Source organism: Chlorocebus sabaeus, chromosome 20 (assembly GCF_047675955.1).
Source record: "Chlorocebus sabaeus isolate Y175 chromosome 20, mChlSab1.0.hap1, whole genome shotgun sequence".
In the NCBI taxonomy this organism is placed as follows: domain Eukaryota; kingdom Metazoa; phylum Chordata; class Mammalia; order Primates; family Cercopithecidae; genus Chlorocebus; species Chlorocebus sabaeus.
The window spans coordinates 76,003,675-76,020,750 of NC_132923.1; the positions used below are offsets into that span (position 1 = coordinate 76,003,675).

The 17,076-nt window shown below is 37.9% G+C and overlaps 1 long non-coding RNA gene across 4 annotated transcripts in view; it reads left to right on the forward strand.

Moving 5' to 3' along the window:
• The window catches only part of LOC119625077 (uncharacterized), a 195,862-nt gene that overhangs the window by 46,530 nt on the left and 132,256 nt on the right, over positions 1–17,076 (forward strand). For all 4 annotated transcript variants that reach the window (XR_012089644.1, XR_012089646.1, XR_012089645.1 and 1 more), the window contains exons 2-3: positions 4,423–4,586; positions 5,619–5,668. This is a non-coding gene — a long non-coding RNA (uncharacterized lncRNA). The remainder of the gene's footprint in view (positions 1–4,422; positions 4,587–5,618; positions 5,669–17,076) is intronic.

Sequence of the window (17,076 nt, forward strand, 5' to 3'; positions counted from 1 at the left end):
AAAAGTCAGAGTTTCTGTTGCTATAGCTAGGATACCTTGGGCAAGAAAGGGGAATGACAAGTTAAGTTAAACCTAGGGCTTGAAATCAAACTATTTGAAGGAGGGATCTGGGTCTTAGGTAAGAGGGACTGATATTTTATAGTTCAATCAATGTAAGCATTAATAATAACAGCAGGGACAGAGTATACCGATCTATTCTTATAGAAGGTTTCCCTGGGATTAATAAGGGAAAGAAGGAAGAGCAAGGGGAGAAGGAGGTAAGAGTAGGAAAAATTTGCATTTTCTGTTCCATACATGACATTTGCACTTGATACATATTTATAAATTTAATTGAAAAAATTTATTAGGTGGGCATTACTATCCCACTTACAGATAAGGACATTAAAGTTTAGAAGTAGGATATTGTTTAATGTCACAAAGGTAGTAGGTGGAAAAAATTGGCTTTGAAATTTGGTTTGCATAACCCCAGACCCTGTGTGCTTTCTATGGTCCCATGCTGCACCTGAGTTATATAAATCCCTAGATTAGCTAAGAAGGCGGGACTAACAGTTTGTGGATTTGTGGGTGGTCCCCTGAATGAAGAAAAACATCACTTTTTTTGCACCCTAGGTGACAAAGTTGCAGATGAGGGAGAGAGAGTGAAATCTACCCCCTTTTTGAGATGACTTTTTCTCCAAGATCTGAACTCCTCAAAGAGTGGTCCCTGGACCCTGTCAGTTTATAAGCTGTTACTGGTCTGTGATGAGAAAAAGACTTTGAGCCAAACTAAAAATCAACTTTATAATTAAGCACACTGCTTGATTCTACTTATATACTTTTTGCAGCAAGACTTTTTGGATGAAAAAAGCAACGCATGGATTTACATTGTGATGTAATCGCCTCATAACATCTTGGAAAAATACAAGCCTTTGACAGATTGGCTACTTAGCATAGCACTATCCTAGAACCGTCCCCTCACCAGGTCATGGCGAGCATTTTAACTGATAGTCCCTCAGGGGCTCTGTACCTCTCTCTCTGTTTAACAACTTTACCTGAGAAGAGTACAGATCACGTATGAGTTGAGCCAGCAGCTGAGGGACTTCCAGAGAAACACAATTCAAGAATCTGGGAAATGGGAGATTTCAAAGGACACAGGCCTGTGTTATCCTTCTGAGGTCTTTACTTAGCCTCTTAGGTGAGCTGCTATTATGAACAAATTTGACATGCTATAACCTGGCCTATGATATTCCTACAATATCTTTCATTATTTTAGGAACAGGAGGAATCCAGGATTTAGAAGAAAGCTATTTTTTCCCCAAGGAATTTATTATGAGCTGATTAAAATTGAGAGCTGGTGGTGATCCTTCAAAATTTAAAAAGAAAGTGTTTTCCTTAAGAAAATGAAAGCATCTCAAGACTTTGATGTATTTTTGGTCAGTATAGACACTTAGACGACCATATGAAAGGCAAAGGTATCTTATTTTCAGGGAATACAAAGGTGGAATGAAAGCAAATATGTATCAGAGAGGTTCAGAGTTCAAAAAGATTTTGTATACAGAATTAAGAAACTGACTTCATCAAGATGACTTTATTGGAGGAAAATAGGTAAAGTCATTAACTGATATCATCAAAACATATTTGTATCTTACAGGATTGGTTTACAATAGATCATGCCTCCACTGCTCTTCCCCCTTGTGCTCTAGCAAATTCCTGCTTGTGCTTCAAGATTTATCTTGAAGTTCACCTTTCCTGTGATGTCTTCTACTTTCCCAGGGAAAACATCTATCATTGGTATTCCTGCATTGCAACACCCTCCACAGGCAAACTTTATGTTGACTATTTTTTTTCATCTACTAATTATTGCACTCCATGATCCAGGGGTAGTGACCTATTTACCTTTGCACTTCTTGCCCTTAGCACAGTGCTTGACCCGGAAGGTACACAGTGAATCGGCTCTACTGCTCTGTAGGTTAAAAGCATGAACTGGAATACTGAAATGATGCCTGGGTTTGCATCCTGGATCTGCCACTTATTATGTAACTGTGAGTGGGTTGGTCATTTATGCCACAGTTTCTTTACCTCTTCCAGAGGGTAATAATTGTACGTATAGTGTTTGAAGACACAATGTGATAAATAATACATATAAAACACCTAGGACATACCTGGAAAACAATCAGAGCTTTAGAAAGGTTGGTGATTATGTTGTTGTTGATAATGAGACCCTAGAGGGCAGAATTAGGATCAGTGGTTAGTACTATCATGGAGTATATTTCAGCAACAGGGTAAGAAATAACTTTCTAACAAGGGGCAGGAATATCTGAAGGCTGAGTAGGCTGCCTTAAAAAGTAGTGGGCTACAGTTTTAAAATCAGTGTGGTGACTGGGCGTGGTGGCTCACGCCTGTAATCCCAGCACTTTGGGAGGCTGAGGCAGGTGGATCATGAGGTCAAGAGATTGAGACCATCCTGGCCAACATGGTGAGACCCCATCTGTACTAAAAATAAAAAAATTAGCTGGATGTGGTGGCGCATGCCTGTAGTCTCAGCTACTCGGGAGGCTGAGACAGAAGAATCACTTGAACCCAGGAGGCGGAGGTTGCAGTGAGCCAAGATCGTGCCACTGCACTCCAGCCTGGTGACAGAGGGAGACTCCATCAATCAATCAAATTAATTAGTTAATAAAATCAGTGTGGTATTACCATAGGGATAGACATATAGATCAATGGTACAGAATTAAGAGTTTAGGAATAAGCCCATTTGCATATGGTCAATTGATTGTTAGCAAGGGTGCCATGAATACTTAATAGGAAAATAACAGCCCTTTCAACAAATGGTGCTGAGACAACTGCGTATCCACGTGAAAAAAAGCGAAATTAAATTCCTACCTAGCACTATATACAAAAATTAAGTCAAAATGGATCTAAGACTTAAATGTAGGAGCTGAAACGATACAACACTTAGAAGAAAACATGGAGTAATCCACCTGACCTTGGCTTTGGCACTGATTTCTTAGACATGACACCAAAAGTATAAGCCATACAAAAAAAATAGATAAATCTGACTTCATCAAAATTAAAAACTTCATTGAATCAAAGGATAATGTCAAGAGAGTGAGAAGACGGAATGGAGGAAAGTATTTCCAAATAGTATACCTGTTTAATGTCAAATATCAGCCAGGCATGGTGGCTCCATGCCTGTAATCCCAGCACTTTGGGAGGCTGAGGTGGGCGGATCACAAGGTCAGGAGATCGAGACCGTCCTGGCTAACACAGTGAAACCCCGTCTCTACTAAAAAAAAATACGAAAAAGTAACCAGATGTGGTGGTGGGTGGCTGTAGTCCCAGCTACTCAGGAGGCTGAGGCAGGAGAATGGTGTGAACCCGGGAGGCGGAACTTGCAGTGAGCTAAGATCGTGCCACTGCACTCCAGCCTGGGTGACACAGAGAGACTCCGTCTCAAAAAAGAAAAAAAAAGGACAAATATCCATAATATATAAAGAATTATAGCTCAACAATGAAAGCAAATGGCCCAGTTAAGAAAATGGGGAAAAGGCTTGAATATACATTTCTCCAAAGGAGATATATCAATGGCCATGAGCACATGAAAAGATGCTTGATGTCATTAGTCATTAGGGAAATGCAAATCAAAACCACAATGAGATACTCCTTCACATGCACTGGGATGGCTCTAATTAACAAAACAAAACAAAACGGAAAATATCAAGTGTTGGTGAGGAGGTAGAGAAATTGGAACCTTCATGCATTGCTGGTGGGAATGTAAAATGGTATAGCTATGGTGGAAAACAGTTTGGTGGTTCCTCAGTAAGTTAACCATAGAATTCCCATATAAACCAATAATCCTGCTCCTAGTTATATACCTAAAATTATTGAAAACAAGTGTTTAAAAATGTGGTATATCCATAAACTGGACTATTATTTGGCCTTAGAAGGAATGAAGTACTGATACAGGCTACAACATGGGTGAACCTTGAAAGCATTATATTGAGTGAAAGAAGTCAGATAAGAAGGCCACATATTGTATGATTCCATTTATATGAGCCATCCAGAATAAGCAAATCATAAAGACAGAAGGCAAATTATTGGCTGAGGGAATGGAGAATGGGAAGTGGCAGCTCAATGGGTATGGGGTTTCCTTTTGGGATGATGATAATTTTCTGCAACTGAATAGTGGTAATGGTTGTACAAACTTACAAATATACTAAATGCCACTGAATTGTTTGTTTTAAAATGGTTACCTTTGAACCTTTGTACATAGTTGGTGGGAATGTAAATTACTATAAGCACTACAGAGAACAGTTTGGAGGTTCCTCTACTAACTAAAAATAGAGCTACCATATGACCCAGCAATCTCACTGCTAGGAATACACCCAAAAGAAAGGAAATCAATATGTTGAAGAGATATCTTCACTCCCGTGTTTATTACAGCTCTATTCATAATAGCCAAGATTTGGAAGCAACCTAAGTGTACATCAGCAGACAAATGCATAAAGACAAGGTGGTACATATACAAAATGGAGTACTATTCAGCTGTAAAAAAGAATGAGATCCTGTCATTTACAACAACATACATGGAACTGGAAGTGGTTATGGTAAGTGAAATAAGCCGGGCACAGAAAGACAAACATTGCATATTCTCACTTATTTGTGGGAGCTAAAAATTAAAATAATTGAGCTCATGGAGATAGAGAACAGAAAGACTGTTACCAGAGGCTGGGAAAGGTAGTGGGATGGTGGGGAGTGGCAAATGGGGATGGTTAGTGGGTACAAAAAAACAGAAAGCATGAATAAGACCTAGTATTTGCTAGCACAACACAGTGACTATAGTCAAACATAATTTAATTTTACATTTTGAAATGATTCAAAATATAATTGGATTGCTTGAAACACAAAGGATAAATGCTTGAGGTGACGGACACCCCATTTACCCTGATGTGATTATTATGTATTGCATGCCTGTTATCAAAACAACTCATGGAAACCATAAATATATACACCTACTGTGTACCCACACACACAAATAAATTGGTTATCTTTATGTGTATTTTACTGTAATAAAAAGGAATAGTGAGCTTCTTTTTGTAGCAGTTATTCAAACTGAAACTGAAAAGCAACCCATTGGAGGTGCTGTTCAGGGCACTTGCACAGGGTACTGAAGCTTGGACAAAATGACTTCAAAGGAAGTCAGTGACTGTGAGTGAGCAAGGCCTCTGCCTATGGTGTCAGGCAGACTGGGAGCCAGGGTCCTGCATCCTGGCTCTGTGACCCTGGGCGGGACTTAACCCTCTCTGAGCCTCCGCTGTAATGCAAGGACAATAATTACAGGGTTGTTGGAAGATTTATGGTGGGAGCACAATGCCTGACACATGGTAAGTGCTCCACAAAGGCCAATCCCTCTTAAGGTTTTGAGATTCTGTAATTCCTTAAAAGAACCTTCCTCGTAATCAAAACTACATTTTCAAAATAATTAAGAAGTGTTTGGGCGCTGTGAGAGGCTCCCAGAAATCAGGGAAAATCCTTTTGTTCCCATCTTGTTCCTAAGGAAACCCACTGCCACGAGATCTGTTTTCCAGGCTTTGAATGCTTTTTTTCCTCATCTCTGAGTTTTCTTCTCTTTTCTCCAGCCTCTGCCTCTGAATGTGAAGGAAAACTGGACCAGCTCAGTGTCAAGCCTGTGAGTAGAACACCCTCTTAGTTCTTTCACAGTTGGTTTCTGGAAAACATCTCTATGTCCAGATTACTTTGTGGGTTTCAGCCCTCCCTGTGTTTTGGCTTCATGGTTTCTGTAATACTTCAATTCATTATGATGTGACTGTAAATGGTCAGTCACCTTCACTTTCTCTCGCTAATTACACCCACAAGGATTTCCACAGGCCTGTGGCATTTTCAAAGAGCTCACACTCATGGATTTGCCAGAAATCCACAACAGAAATTTTAAATACAGGCATTCTTTGACTTCTGAATGCCTAATTTACAAAGGTCAAATATCTATGGAAGCTTGGCCCTTGCTAGGGCAGGGAGCTGGGGAAGGCTCCTCCTTCTGTGGGTCCTGGAAAGGGAGAAAGAGTTTCGACTGCCATCTGTCTTTCCTTCTTCCTGTGGGGTCAATGGCTGAGGAATTAGTGAAGGGGATTGGGAGGCAGGGGAAGAGATGTGTTTTTGAGAACCCTACATCTTCACAGGCATTGCATGATGGCCATACATGATAGAACCTGGAGTCTGGGTATCAGAACTGGATCAGAAATCTGGCTCTATCTTTAAACATTTATCTTTTATGACTGTGTTTCCCTGGAAAATTATGTAACTTCTCTAGGCTTCAGTTTTTTATCTATGACATGGAAGATAAATATATTTATCTTGAGGGATAAGGCAAAGATTAAATGAGATAAAATATTTATGAGAGTACCAATAATAATGGACTTTTCTTTTCTTTTTTTTTTTTAAAGACAGTGCTTGCTTTGTCATCCGGGCTAATAGCATGATCTTGGCTTACTACAACCCTTGCCTTTTAGGTTCAAGTGATTCTCGTGCCTTGGCTTCCCGAGTAGCTAGGACTATGGACTACCACCATGCCCAGCTAATTTTTGTATTTTTAGTAGAGATGGGGTTTCACCATGTTGTCCAGGCTGGTCTTGAACTCTTGGCCTCAAGTAATTTGCCCACCACGGCCTCTCAAAGTGCTGGGATTAAAGGTGTGAGGCATTGTGCCCAGACAATAGCATTTTTATTGAGTACTCACTATGTGCCTGGAATTATTCTCTGTGTTTTAAAGTAATAACTTACAACAACACTAAGTGCCCTACTTTAATCCCTGTTGTATGGATGTGGGAGCTGAGGCCCACATAAGGGAAGGGCCTTGTCTCATGTTCAGAGCTGGGAAGTGTTTAGTGACAGGAGTCAAACCTAGGTAATCCAGTCCTAGTGCTCATACTGTACTAAGCTATACTGCCTTTTCTTTTCTTCATACAAAAGCTAAATTCTCACTATTGCATGACTTTCAAAATAGTTGTTGGCAGGAGAGAGAGAGGGAGTTGAAATGTAATTCTGATGTTGCTGAGATTTCTAGATATTGCCTCAACGCTGATCTATATCAACACCATGACTGGCTTGGGTTTTGTGGGCCTTAACTGGGGATCCAACTTTTGTTCATAAAATTCTTTTTATGGAAAAATGCTTTTGACATTCTAGAGAACAGATTCACATGGGATACTTTTCACTAGTATTTACAGTAGTACTAGTGGTATAGTAATAATTGTCCTTACTCTTAGTGACGGACAATATACTTAACATCTTTTTTTTTTTTTTTTTTCCTTTGCTTTCTTAAAATGTTTAGTATGAGAGGCAGGGGGAATTGGAAAACTGGTTTTGGTTTTCTTTTCTAAAAGCAGAAAACAATGTAATTAGTGGGAAATTTACTCATAATCTTGATCTTTAAAATCTTCCGCCCTTTCCTTCCATTAAGATTGCCTTTTTTTTTTTTTTTTTTTTTCAAGAAGGAAGAAAAGAGGCATAAATAGCCAGGCTACTAAATTCTCTTTAATGACTAAAGCTAATAAGAAATGGCTCTGGTATTTCATCCAGCCTTTCAAATAATGGCTCTGTTGTTTTGATCTCAGAAGTGTAAGGGAAGCTTTATATTCAGGGATGGGCGTCCCTGTCTCAGGCACCTGAGAGACTGCATTATATATTTGAAAACCATTTTACAATGTCCCTTCCCAGAGTGTGAGGCCATTGATGCTTTGATGTGGTTAAGTAATTTAGTAGAATCATGTAATAGATTAAATTAGATTTCGGCTTCCTTGAAAGTTTTGAAGAGTACACATGAAATGAGTGTATCCACAGTCTTGGAGCACTGGCAGCACTTTCCATTTTTTATTTTTTATTTTTCTATAGGCTTCCTTCCCTAATCTTGAATAGAAGCAGAGGAGAAATTGCTGAATTTCATTCTGTAGTATCGCTGCTTGTGTGGGAGAAAAAAAATGCACGTAGGGAAGAAAAGAGGGAGAGATTTTCTAAGACAGAGTGGAAGAAGCTGTTTCATTTTCCATAAAATAAGTGTTATGTGGTGGTGGGAGGGAACGGGGCAAGAACAAAGACTTCAGAAGGATTTGTAGAGGCAGACATGAGTTTTAGTCTTGAGTGTCCAGTTTTTTTTGTTGTGTTATTTCATTTCCCTGAGCCTGTTCCCAATTCTGTAAAATTGAAATCATAATATTAAAGTTGAAAATGAGATGATGTAGATAAAATGGTGGTCATAATGCCAGTCAGAGTCAACACTTAATACATGGTTGTTTGCTTTCCTCTGATTTCAATTTAGTCAGTTATATATTGAATATTTATTGATATATCATATCAATATATATTGAATATTTATTTTGAAACATACACTTGAGTATATGTACAATGCATTGACTTAGACACATCAAACTATGCACCTGATATTTTCAGGGAATTAGAGTAGTCCAAACTTAAAATATTCCCAAATGAATTCGTGGTCCCCACTTTTGCTAGTATTGCTTAGCTCAGCAAATGGTACTATCTTCACCTGACTGCTTCGCCTTCTTTTCCTAAGAAAACCAGGAATCATCCATGAATCACTCCCTGTTCCTCACCCCTTATAACCAATTCATCACCATATACTGTCTGTTTCTTCCAAATTATTCTCAGATCCATTAATTTCAGAGCAGTGTCTCCAATTTCACTCTTAGTAGCTACATCCAAGCAATCTTTATCTCTTTCCTGAGTCATAGCAATAGCCTTATACCTCTTCTTCCTGCATATATTCTCATCTTTCTCCACTTATTCTTTAAAGAGACAGCTTTCATAAATGTAAATCTTATCATATTACTCCTCTGCTCAAAAGCTTTTACTAATTTTTTTTATTGCTTTAATGAAAAAGACAAAATTTGTTTTGTTCACCACTGTGTACTAGGCAGCTAACATCAATGCATTGCATATATATTAATTCAATAAATATTTGTTAAATAAGCGATCCTTTTTTTCAGCATCCATCTGGCTGCTTTTAATGGCAAAACCCACAATTACCTTTGCACCAACCTAACAGATTCATCTCATGCACTGCTACTCGATATGCTATGGTTTTCACATATGCAAACCTGCAAGGACGATAGTATAATTTTTGCTTTAAATCTTCACATATAAAACAGTTAAGAGGAAAAACAATCTTTGATATTTACCCAGGCATTTAGTACTTCCAACGACCTGCATTCCTTCCTGAAGATCTGAGTTTTCATGTTATTGATAGCCCTCAGTCTAAAGAACTTTTTGAGAATTTCTTTTAAAATGACAAATTATTTTAGTTTTCTATCTAAAAATGTCTTTATTCTGCCTTCATTCTTGAAGGATATTCTTGCTGGATTAGGATTCTGGGTTGGTATTTATTTTTTTCAGCACTCTAAAGATGCTGATACACTCTCTACTGGCTTCCATTATTTCAGGTGAGAAGTTAGCAAACATCTGAATCAGTTTCGCTTACATGCTATGTGTCCTTTTTCTCTGGCTGCTTTCAAGATTGTCTTGCTTTTGATTATTAGTAGTTTAACTATGATATGCTTAGGTAATATTTTCTTCATATTTATTCTGCTTTGAGTTGATTGAGCTCTTGAATCTGTAAATTTATGTCTTTCAGGAAATCTGGAGAAGTTTCAGTCATTATTTTCTCACATCTTTTTCTGTGTTGGTTGTCTTCTCTTGCAACTCTAATTACATGTATGTTAGATAGTTTGATATTTTTCTATAGGTTTTTAGGATTTGTTTACTTTTCTTTTTTATCTTTCTTCTTCAGATTGGATATTTTCTGTTTTTCTTCAAGTTGGCTGACTCTACTGTGTTCTCCACTCTGCTATTAAGTCCATACCATAAATTTTTAAATTTCAGATATTGTGTTTTCAGTTCTATGATTTCCTTTTTTTGACAGTTTCTATTAATTTTCTGATATTTTCTATTTTTATTTATTATGAGCATATTTTTCCTTATATGATTGGGCACAAATTATGATAGCTTTTAAAAATAATTGCTTTCTATTTCCAGCTTCTGGGTTATCTTGGGGGTTGGTCTCTGTTGATTATGTTGTATCTTGAGAACAGATCACATTTTCCTGTTTCTTTGTATGTAGAATAATTTTGGAATATATCTTGGACATTCTCACTATCATATTGTGCAGACTCTATACTGTATATTCTTCTTAAGAGTGTTAGATTTTCATTCTGAGAGAATGTTGAGTTAATTGGGTTCAAAGTGAAAAATTTGTCCCTTTGGAATCTATGCAAATTTTAGTTCAGTTCTATTATTCTTATTTTAGCTGTTAATAACTTGCCACATGTGTGCATGATTCAGAAGTCAGCCAGAGACTTGGATGGAGTTTACACACAGAATTTGGAGCTTCCCATACTTGTTCTCTCCTTTTTGAGACCTTCCCCCACTGACTTTACAGCAGTTATGGTTACAGTGAACTCTGTTCTCTAATTTTTCAGGACAGAAAGATGCTAGGTTTTCTTTTGGGATTTCTATCGGAGTTTTAGCTATGTAGTGGTGCCCATTATGGCCTGCCCTCAGGGTTGATCTATTTTAAAAGTGATACTTATTCTGCTGTTTCCTTCTCTGCAGAACATTTTTCTTTTGTTCAGTCTCTGGTAACATGAGGTAGTTGTTTCTCTATATGTTGTCTAAAGTATATAGTTACATGCAGGAAACTTGGTGCAGTTGGAGCTTCTTCATCCATAAGAGAAAAAGAACCTTATATGGCAAATTTTGAATGGCTCAAATTTGTGGGCAACACCAATGATCACCATATATTTAAAAAATTGTTGTGGTGTATGCATTTGTGTTATCAGTGAAGTATGTGTAATTCATATTTGAACTGTCATGTATGCATGTCAAAGCTTAGTGTCAGACCATTTAGAAAAAAATGCATATATTCATTATTATATACTGCATGGTAAACTAAACAACCCACAATAGATTAAGTTGATGTTGCTGCTAAATTAACAATAAATGATAGTTACAAAGTGAGAATGGCAGAAATAAAACCATGGTCAACCCAAAACAATGCTAGGAATTCAATGATGACAAAATTTCCTTTGTGTATCTGTAAATTTCAGAAATTATGAATTATCTTAGCTACAGTAGGGTGTAACATAGGCAAATATTTTGAGGAAGTCAGCCATCTTAGTAGAAAATGGAATTCATATCTTTGGGAGACTCTAGTGATATGCTAATTTTAATTTATGAATATTAACATTTAAAACCTTTAACATCTTACTTAGTAGATAACTTACTAGTGAGTTGGAGATATATCAAGTTTTCACCCTTAAGAACTACAGAAAATACATGCACTTAAGGACTTTTTATAGGAGGTAGTCATTGGCCACTCACTTGTCTCTATCTTGAGAAACTCTAGGCACCGAGGTATTTGTTCATTTTGGCACATTTTCCTTGTTCTTGGCTATGGAGATGAGATAGCTCAAGGGGCCACTTTCACTGCACAGGCCTGAGAAGAACTGAGGTGGGTGGGGTCAGGCAAACTATGTTCTAGACAATAAAGCGAAGTCTTTTTTGCTTTGGCTTTCATCTTAAGCTTAATTCTTACTGAGTGCTCTCTGTAAGTCTTTCATTGACTTTGGAAAGAACTGAGAGTTGAGTGTTACCTTGCAGTAAAAGCAGGCAAAGTAGGACAAAAATTGACAAAGAGGAGAAACTTCATATTGGCTCTGGAGTCAATTGCATATTTAAATATTTTAATGCAACCTCACCACGTGGTCATGTGAAATTAACAAGTTACCTCACTTTGCATAACCTCATTTTCTCATCTACAGCATGGGAACAATTCTAGGAGGAGCCATCTGAAGATTTACTAGTAGAATTGAATAATATAATGCATGTAAGGCATGGTTCCACTAGGCTGTGAAGACAGAGGCCACTTTAGTCTTGCTCACTGTCGTCCAGGTCTGTTTGGCACAGTGTGTGGCACATGGCATTTGATAATTAAGTCAGTGAATAAAGAGTACAGTACCTGAAACCTAAAATTCATAATAAATGGACATTTCTTCCTTCTCCAACCAGCTGGTGATGTAGTAGGAGGGATAGGGTTTGGGCAGAACCCAGTAGGACTCACTTGTCAGATGTGGGAAGTATCTGGCTATCATTCAAAATTCAGGGCAGGAAGCAGCTGGCAATTGACATCAGGAGTGAGGAAGACAGATAGAGACCTATGAGGCTGGCCCCAGGCAAATTTGTGATAAATGTTAATCATTATTATTTTTATAGCACCTTGTATGGGTCTATTTTGTCTCTCAAAGCACTTTTTATGGCTATGATTTTGCTTGTTCCTTAGGAAACGTCTGAAAGCAAAGCTGCTGGCTGTTACATGAGCACATGTGTTGGTGTTATGTGGGCATGTGTACAAAATTTATTTTTATGTGGCAGAGAATCTATAAATTATATAAATTTATAAATTATATACAGGATTGAAGTTAGAGAATCTAGAGTTGTTTTGGCTCTAATGACTTTGACCACCTCACTTGAAGTTTAGGAGAATCACTTTCCCTATCTTGAATCTTGGTTCTTACTACTGAGTATTAAATCTTGGAAATGAAGCATAACTGCTCTGTGCCTGTTTATTTATCTGCAAAATGTACACAGAAATATATACTGTCCAGTATATATTTCATAAAGTTGTTTATTCACATAGCATATATTTATTGTGTCCACTGTCTATCAGTCCATGTTCTAGGAGCTTAGGACACATGAATGAACAAATGAGATGGAGACTGTTGTAAGGTAGAAAGGAGTGAATACATGCAAAATACTTACATCAATCAGTACTTGTCATAATAGAGCAATCAATGGAGGTATTATCTTAAATATGAACAAATTGGCCAGGTGCAGTGGCTCATGCCTGTAATCCCAGCACTTTGGGAGGCCAAGGTGGGTGGATCATGAGGTCAGGAGATCGAGACCATCCTGGCTAACACAGTGAAACCCCATCTCTACTAAAAATACAAAAAATTAGCCAGGCGCAGTGGCAGGTGCCTGTAGTCCCAGCTGCTCGGGAGGCTGAGGCAGGAGAACGGCATGAACCCAGGAGGCAGAGCTTGCAGTGAGCTGAGATCACACCTTTGCACTCCAACCTGGGCGACAGAGTGAGACTCCATCTCAAAAAAAAAAAATAAATAAATAAATAAATAAAAAAAGAACAAATAATATTTTCTGTGGTCTAGATCAGCCAGGATTTTAACATGTGTAAAGGGAGCTATTATAATTCAGAAAAACTATTTTGTTCTCACAAATCCTGGCTTTTAAAACTATTTACTTAGATTTGCTAAGGACTCAAGAGAGTCAGTTTTGAGTTGACAAAAGATCGATTTGTTGTAGTTTGTACTTTCTTCCTGGGTTGATTTTTCTTACTTAGTATGAATGGTAGGAGACTGTCAGAGTATGTGATTTTCAGGGCAAAGAGATTTGCAGGGGAATGGAAAATATACTGATTTAATATTATCTCTATTATGTAAAACACATAGTAAATACTCAAGAACTGATTATTGACAATTATTTCTTTTAGGAATTTGTAAAAATAATATAACAAAGAAGCTTAGGACAAACAAATGACTTGCCAGTGGCAGGACCCTTTGGCACTGCAGCTTATTGTGGGTGGAGATTATTGAGGGTAGTGAATATTCATAGAAAACCATAAAACATATACTATGAAAGCCAATAGTCTAAATAAAATCAAGCTGTCTTTGGGAATGGTCATTTTTCTCAGTTAAGAATCCAATGGATTAACTAGGAGTGTGTTGCAAAGACAGAAATTTCAATTTGGTGATCTCCTTCAGCAAATGAATTTACCCTCTTATTTCTCAAGGCATTCCTGCAAAGCAGAGTTGAGGTCAATATTTAGACTTCTGGTTCAATACAAATAAGAAGTTTCTGAACAATGTAATATCCAAATGCAGAAAAAAGCTTTTGATTGTTTTCTACAACAATGGGAATTAAGGGGTGTAACCTAAAATGCAGTGATGATGAATTTCAGTGTGTTTGTGGAATACACAGCTGGTTATCTGCACAGTGGATGCCTTGTGATCTGTGCATTCTATTGGAATGCCATTAAATGGTCTAAATGCCCCTATCTTACCTAAAGGACTAGAGAGTTGATCTGGTTGGTAGGCCTGGTATTGTAGGGAGTTTCTCACACAAAGTTGAACATTGTGGCAGCTTAGTGCATGTTGACTAGATTTGATCAGGAAGTTGAGTAGAATAAGTAAAAGAAGTCTCTCTATATATACTTGGTAAATTGAATGTGGTTCCAAGATACGGAGACTGTAGAGATCAATGAAGATCAGCAGTATGAAAATATGTGAGGGGTAGTCATAAACATTTTGGTGAAACACACATTATAGTTTTGTCTGTCTTTATGCCAATTTGGTACATCAACTTGGTACTCGGGAAAGTGGGCTGCAATTACTGGTCTAGGGGTGAAACGAACACAATAGCTGTTATGCTTATTTTAAAATTGCCCATTCAGTTATTCCTCATCATCTCTAAAAACCAAGTTGGAATCTGTGAGCCCCATGGTGCCTCTTTCTTTTTATCTTCCTCCACGATGAAATGAATGTTTACATGAGATGTTCTTGCATAAGAACTTTGTTATCACCTGTGCATTGTGTATGTGTGTGTGTGTGTGTTTTAAACAAACAAAAAAGTGAAGACTGGCCTTAAATCCTAGCTGGCTATGGAAAGTAAAGTCATTATGAACACCTGTGAGTAATTATTCATGAAAGTCTCTATTAGAATACTTAATAGTAAAATCTTTCCACTCTTGTGGAGAAATAATGTCCAGTGCAGAATGGCTTTGGGTGATTTGGTTCAAATTAGCCATCAAAATCACAATGGGTGGGACTATACTACTGTGAGACAAAGCAGTGGTTTCCAGACCTGGCTAAGCATCAGAATTGCCAGTGAACTTATTAAAATGCATACACTAGACCCCACTCACTAAAGTGGTATCTCTTGGGGTAAGGGACTTCTACATTTTTTGTCTGAATTTTCATCATATTTGATTCTGAAGCTCAGAATGGTTTAGGAGTTATTGAGATAGTATATTGAAGCCATTTCTCTCTATTAGGATTTTTCCAAGTGTGGTTTGTAGTCCAGTTGTGTCTGAGTCTTGGAGTGGAAGTGTGAGACTGGAAAGTGAGGAAGAAGTGCAGATTAAACTACAGATTCCTGGGCTTCACTTTAATCCTGCTGAAGCGGCATTGCTAACAAGTGCCTTAGATGATTCTTATGTCAAAAGAGTTTGAGAATTATTATTGTGTATTCTCCTATGAATGGACTGTGGATGGAGGAGATTTGAGCTACTGGAATTGACCCTAAATAATGGGAAATATTTCATCCAGAGAAATGGGGAAGAGAACTGGCTATCCTGGAAACCTATTGAATCCTAGGCAAGGAAATTTATCAACATAATCTAATTCTTTGCTTAATAATCATGCTATGAAGTAGGTAGTAAGTTACTCATTGCAGAGGGCCTTATTTAAGTTCCCAGAGTTAGAAGTAATGGAAGCAAGACAAAAATTTGGGTCTAATTGACACCAAAGCTTTAAACCTGTCAACACTATAGCAAATTACCAGTAAATCTATATTAACCTTTGTATAAATCAGGAGAACTAACTCTGAGCATGTCTATTTCTGTGGTGTTAGCTATGTCCCTGGTCCTCAGTTTCCTCACTCTTCAGAGCATAAGTGTTATATAAGAATATGGCTCTATTTCCTATAGTGATATTTCTTCTTAAATATTGAATGAAAGACAATGGACCACAGAAAAAGTATCCTTGGGAACCGAGCCTGGCATCTGAAGGTCACAATATTCTTCTCTCTTCTGAGTAATTGTCTGAAGCCAATTTTGAAGTGTTTAAAAAAGAATTCTATGTTCCTCATTTGTGCAGGTAGCCTGAGACAAAAATTTAGTGTGTTGAAGATGTATTGGGGCTATTTATTTTTATAACCTAGAATGCTCCCAGTCACCTGCCCTCGAAGTGGGGCCATATATATTAACACCAACACAATCTCAAGGGACTATTCAGCAAAACTAGAATAATAAAAAATGGTCTCACATTTGCTATGGCTATTTGCACTCCACATTCCTGGATAAATGATGTTCAACCCCTGGAAACCTCTGTGTACCAGTAAAGGTTAAGGGCCCTTTTTTTTTTTCTTAAAGAATTCCTGTTCTATTTATAATAGAGGCTGCCCCATCCTAGAACTAAAAGCCTGTGAGAAGCATTAGCAGCGGCATCCAGGCGGGCAGGAGATTTTCTGACAGCCCCTTAAGTCATCACTACCAATGCATACACGATCCTCAAAGGTCAGCAGGGCACTGAAGTCATGGCTTTGGATGCATATTGCATGCTCTTCCATCTGACTAGACTTTTCTGAACAATATCCTCAGGTCCCCAGTCATTCCTCAGTTATAAGGCCCTTCCAGACTTAGCACTTGTACCCCAGGTCTTCTTCAGGTCCTTGGCTTAACCCTTTCATCTCCTTGCATCCCAATTTCCTTATGACACTGTCCATGGCCAGCGTTTGGCACTTACAAGTGCCTCAGATGATTCTTACATCAAAAGAGTTTGAGAATTGGCACTCAACACTCAGTTGGTGACTGGCTTTGTTAGTACCCCCATCATTCCACAGCTTCCTGATCACTGGAAGACAAGATAGGCAAGGGCCTTAATGAAGATGACAGTGACCATATGTGGGTTTGCCGGAAATACTGCTTGACTATTTCCTTATCCCTATTAATAATGTTCCCTTTCTCTTTCCAAATGGTTCTGGTTTGAGTGATTAAATTATATTGTCACTCCATATAGAATGTTCTTTGTCTCATAGAAATGGTCTTGTAGTATCACACTACCCCCAGTGTCCAAAAGATACAGAATTTCACAACAAAACCTTTCTCTGATTAATTTTCATGGATTATGGAGCTTTTAAAAACATAACCGCTTCTAGCCCTGTCTCTGGTGCACTGCAAGCCTAAATAAATGGAAGTTAACCATATTAGTAAATCTG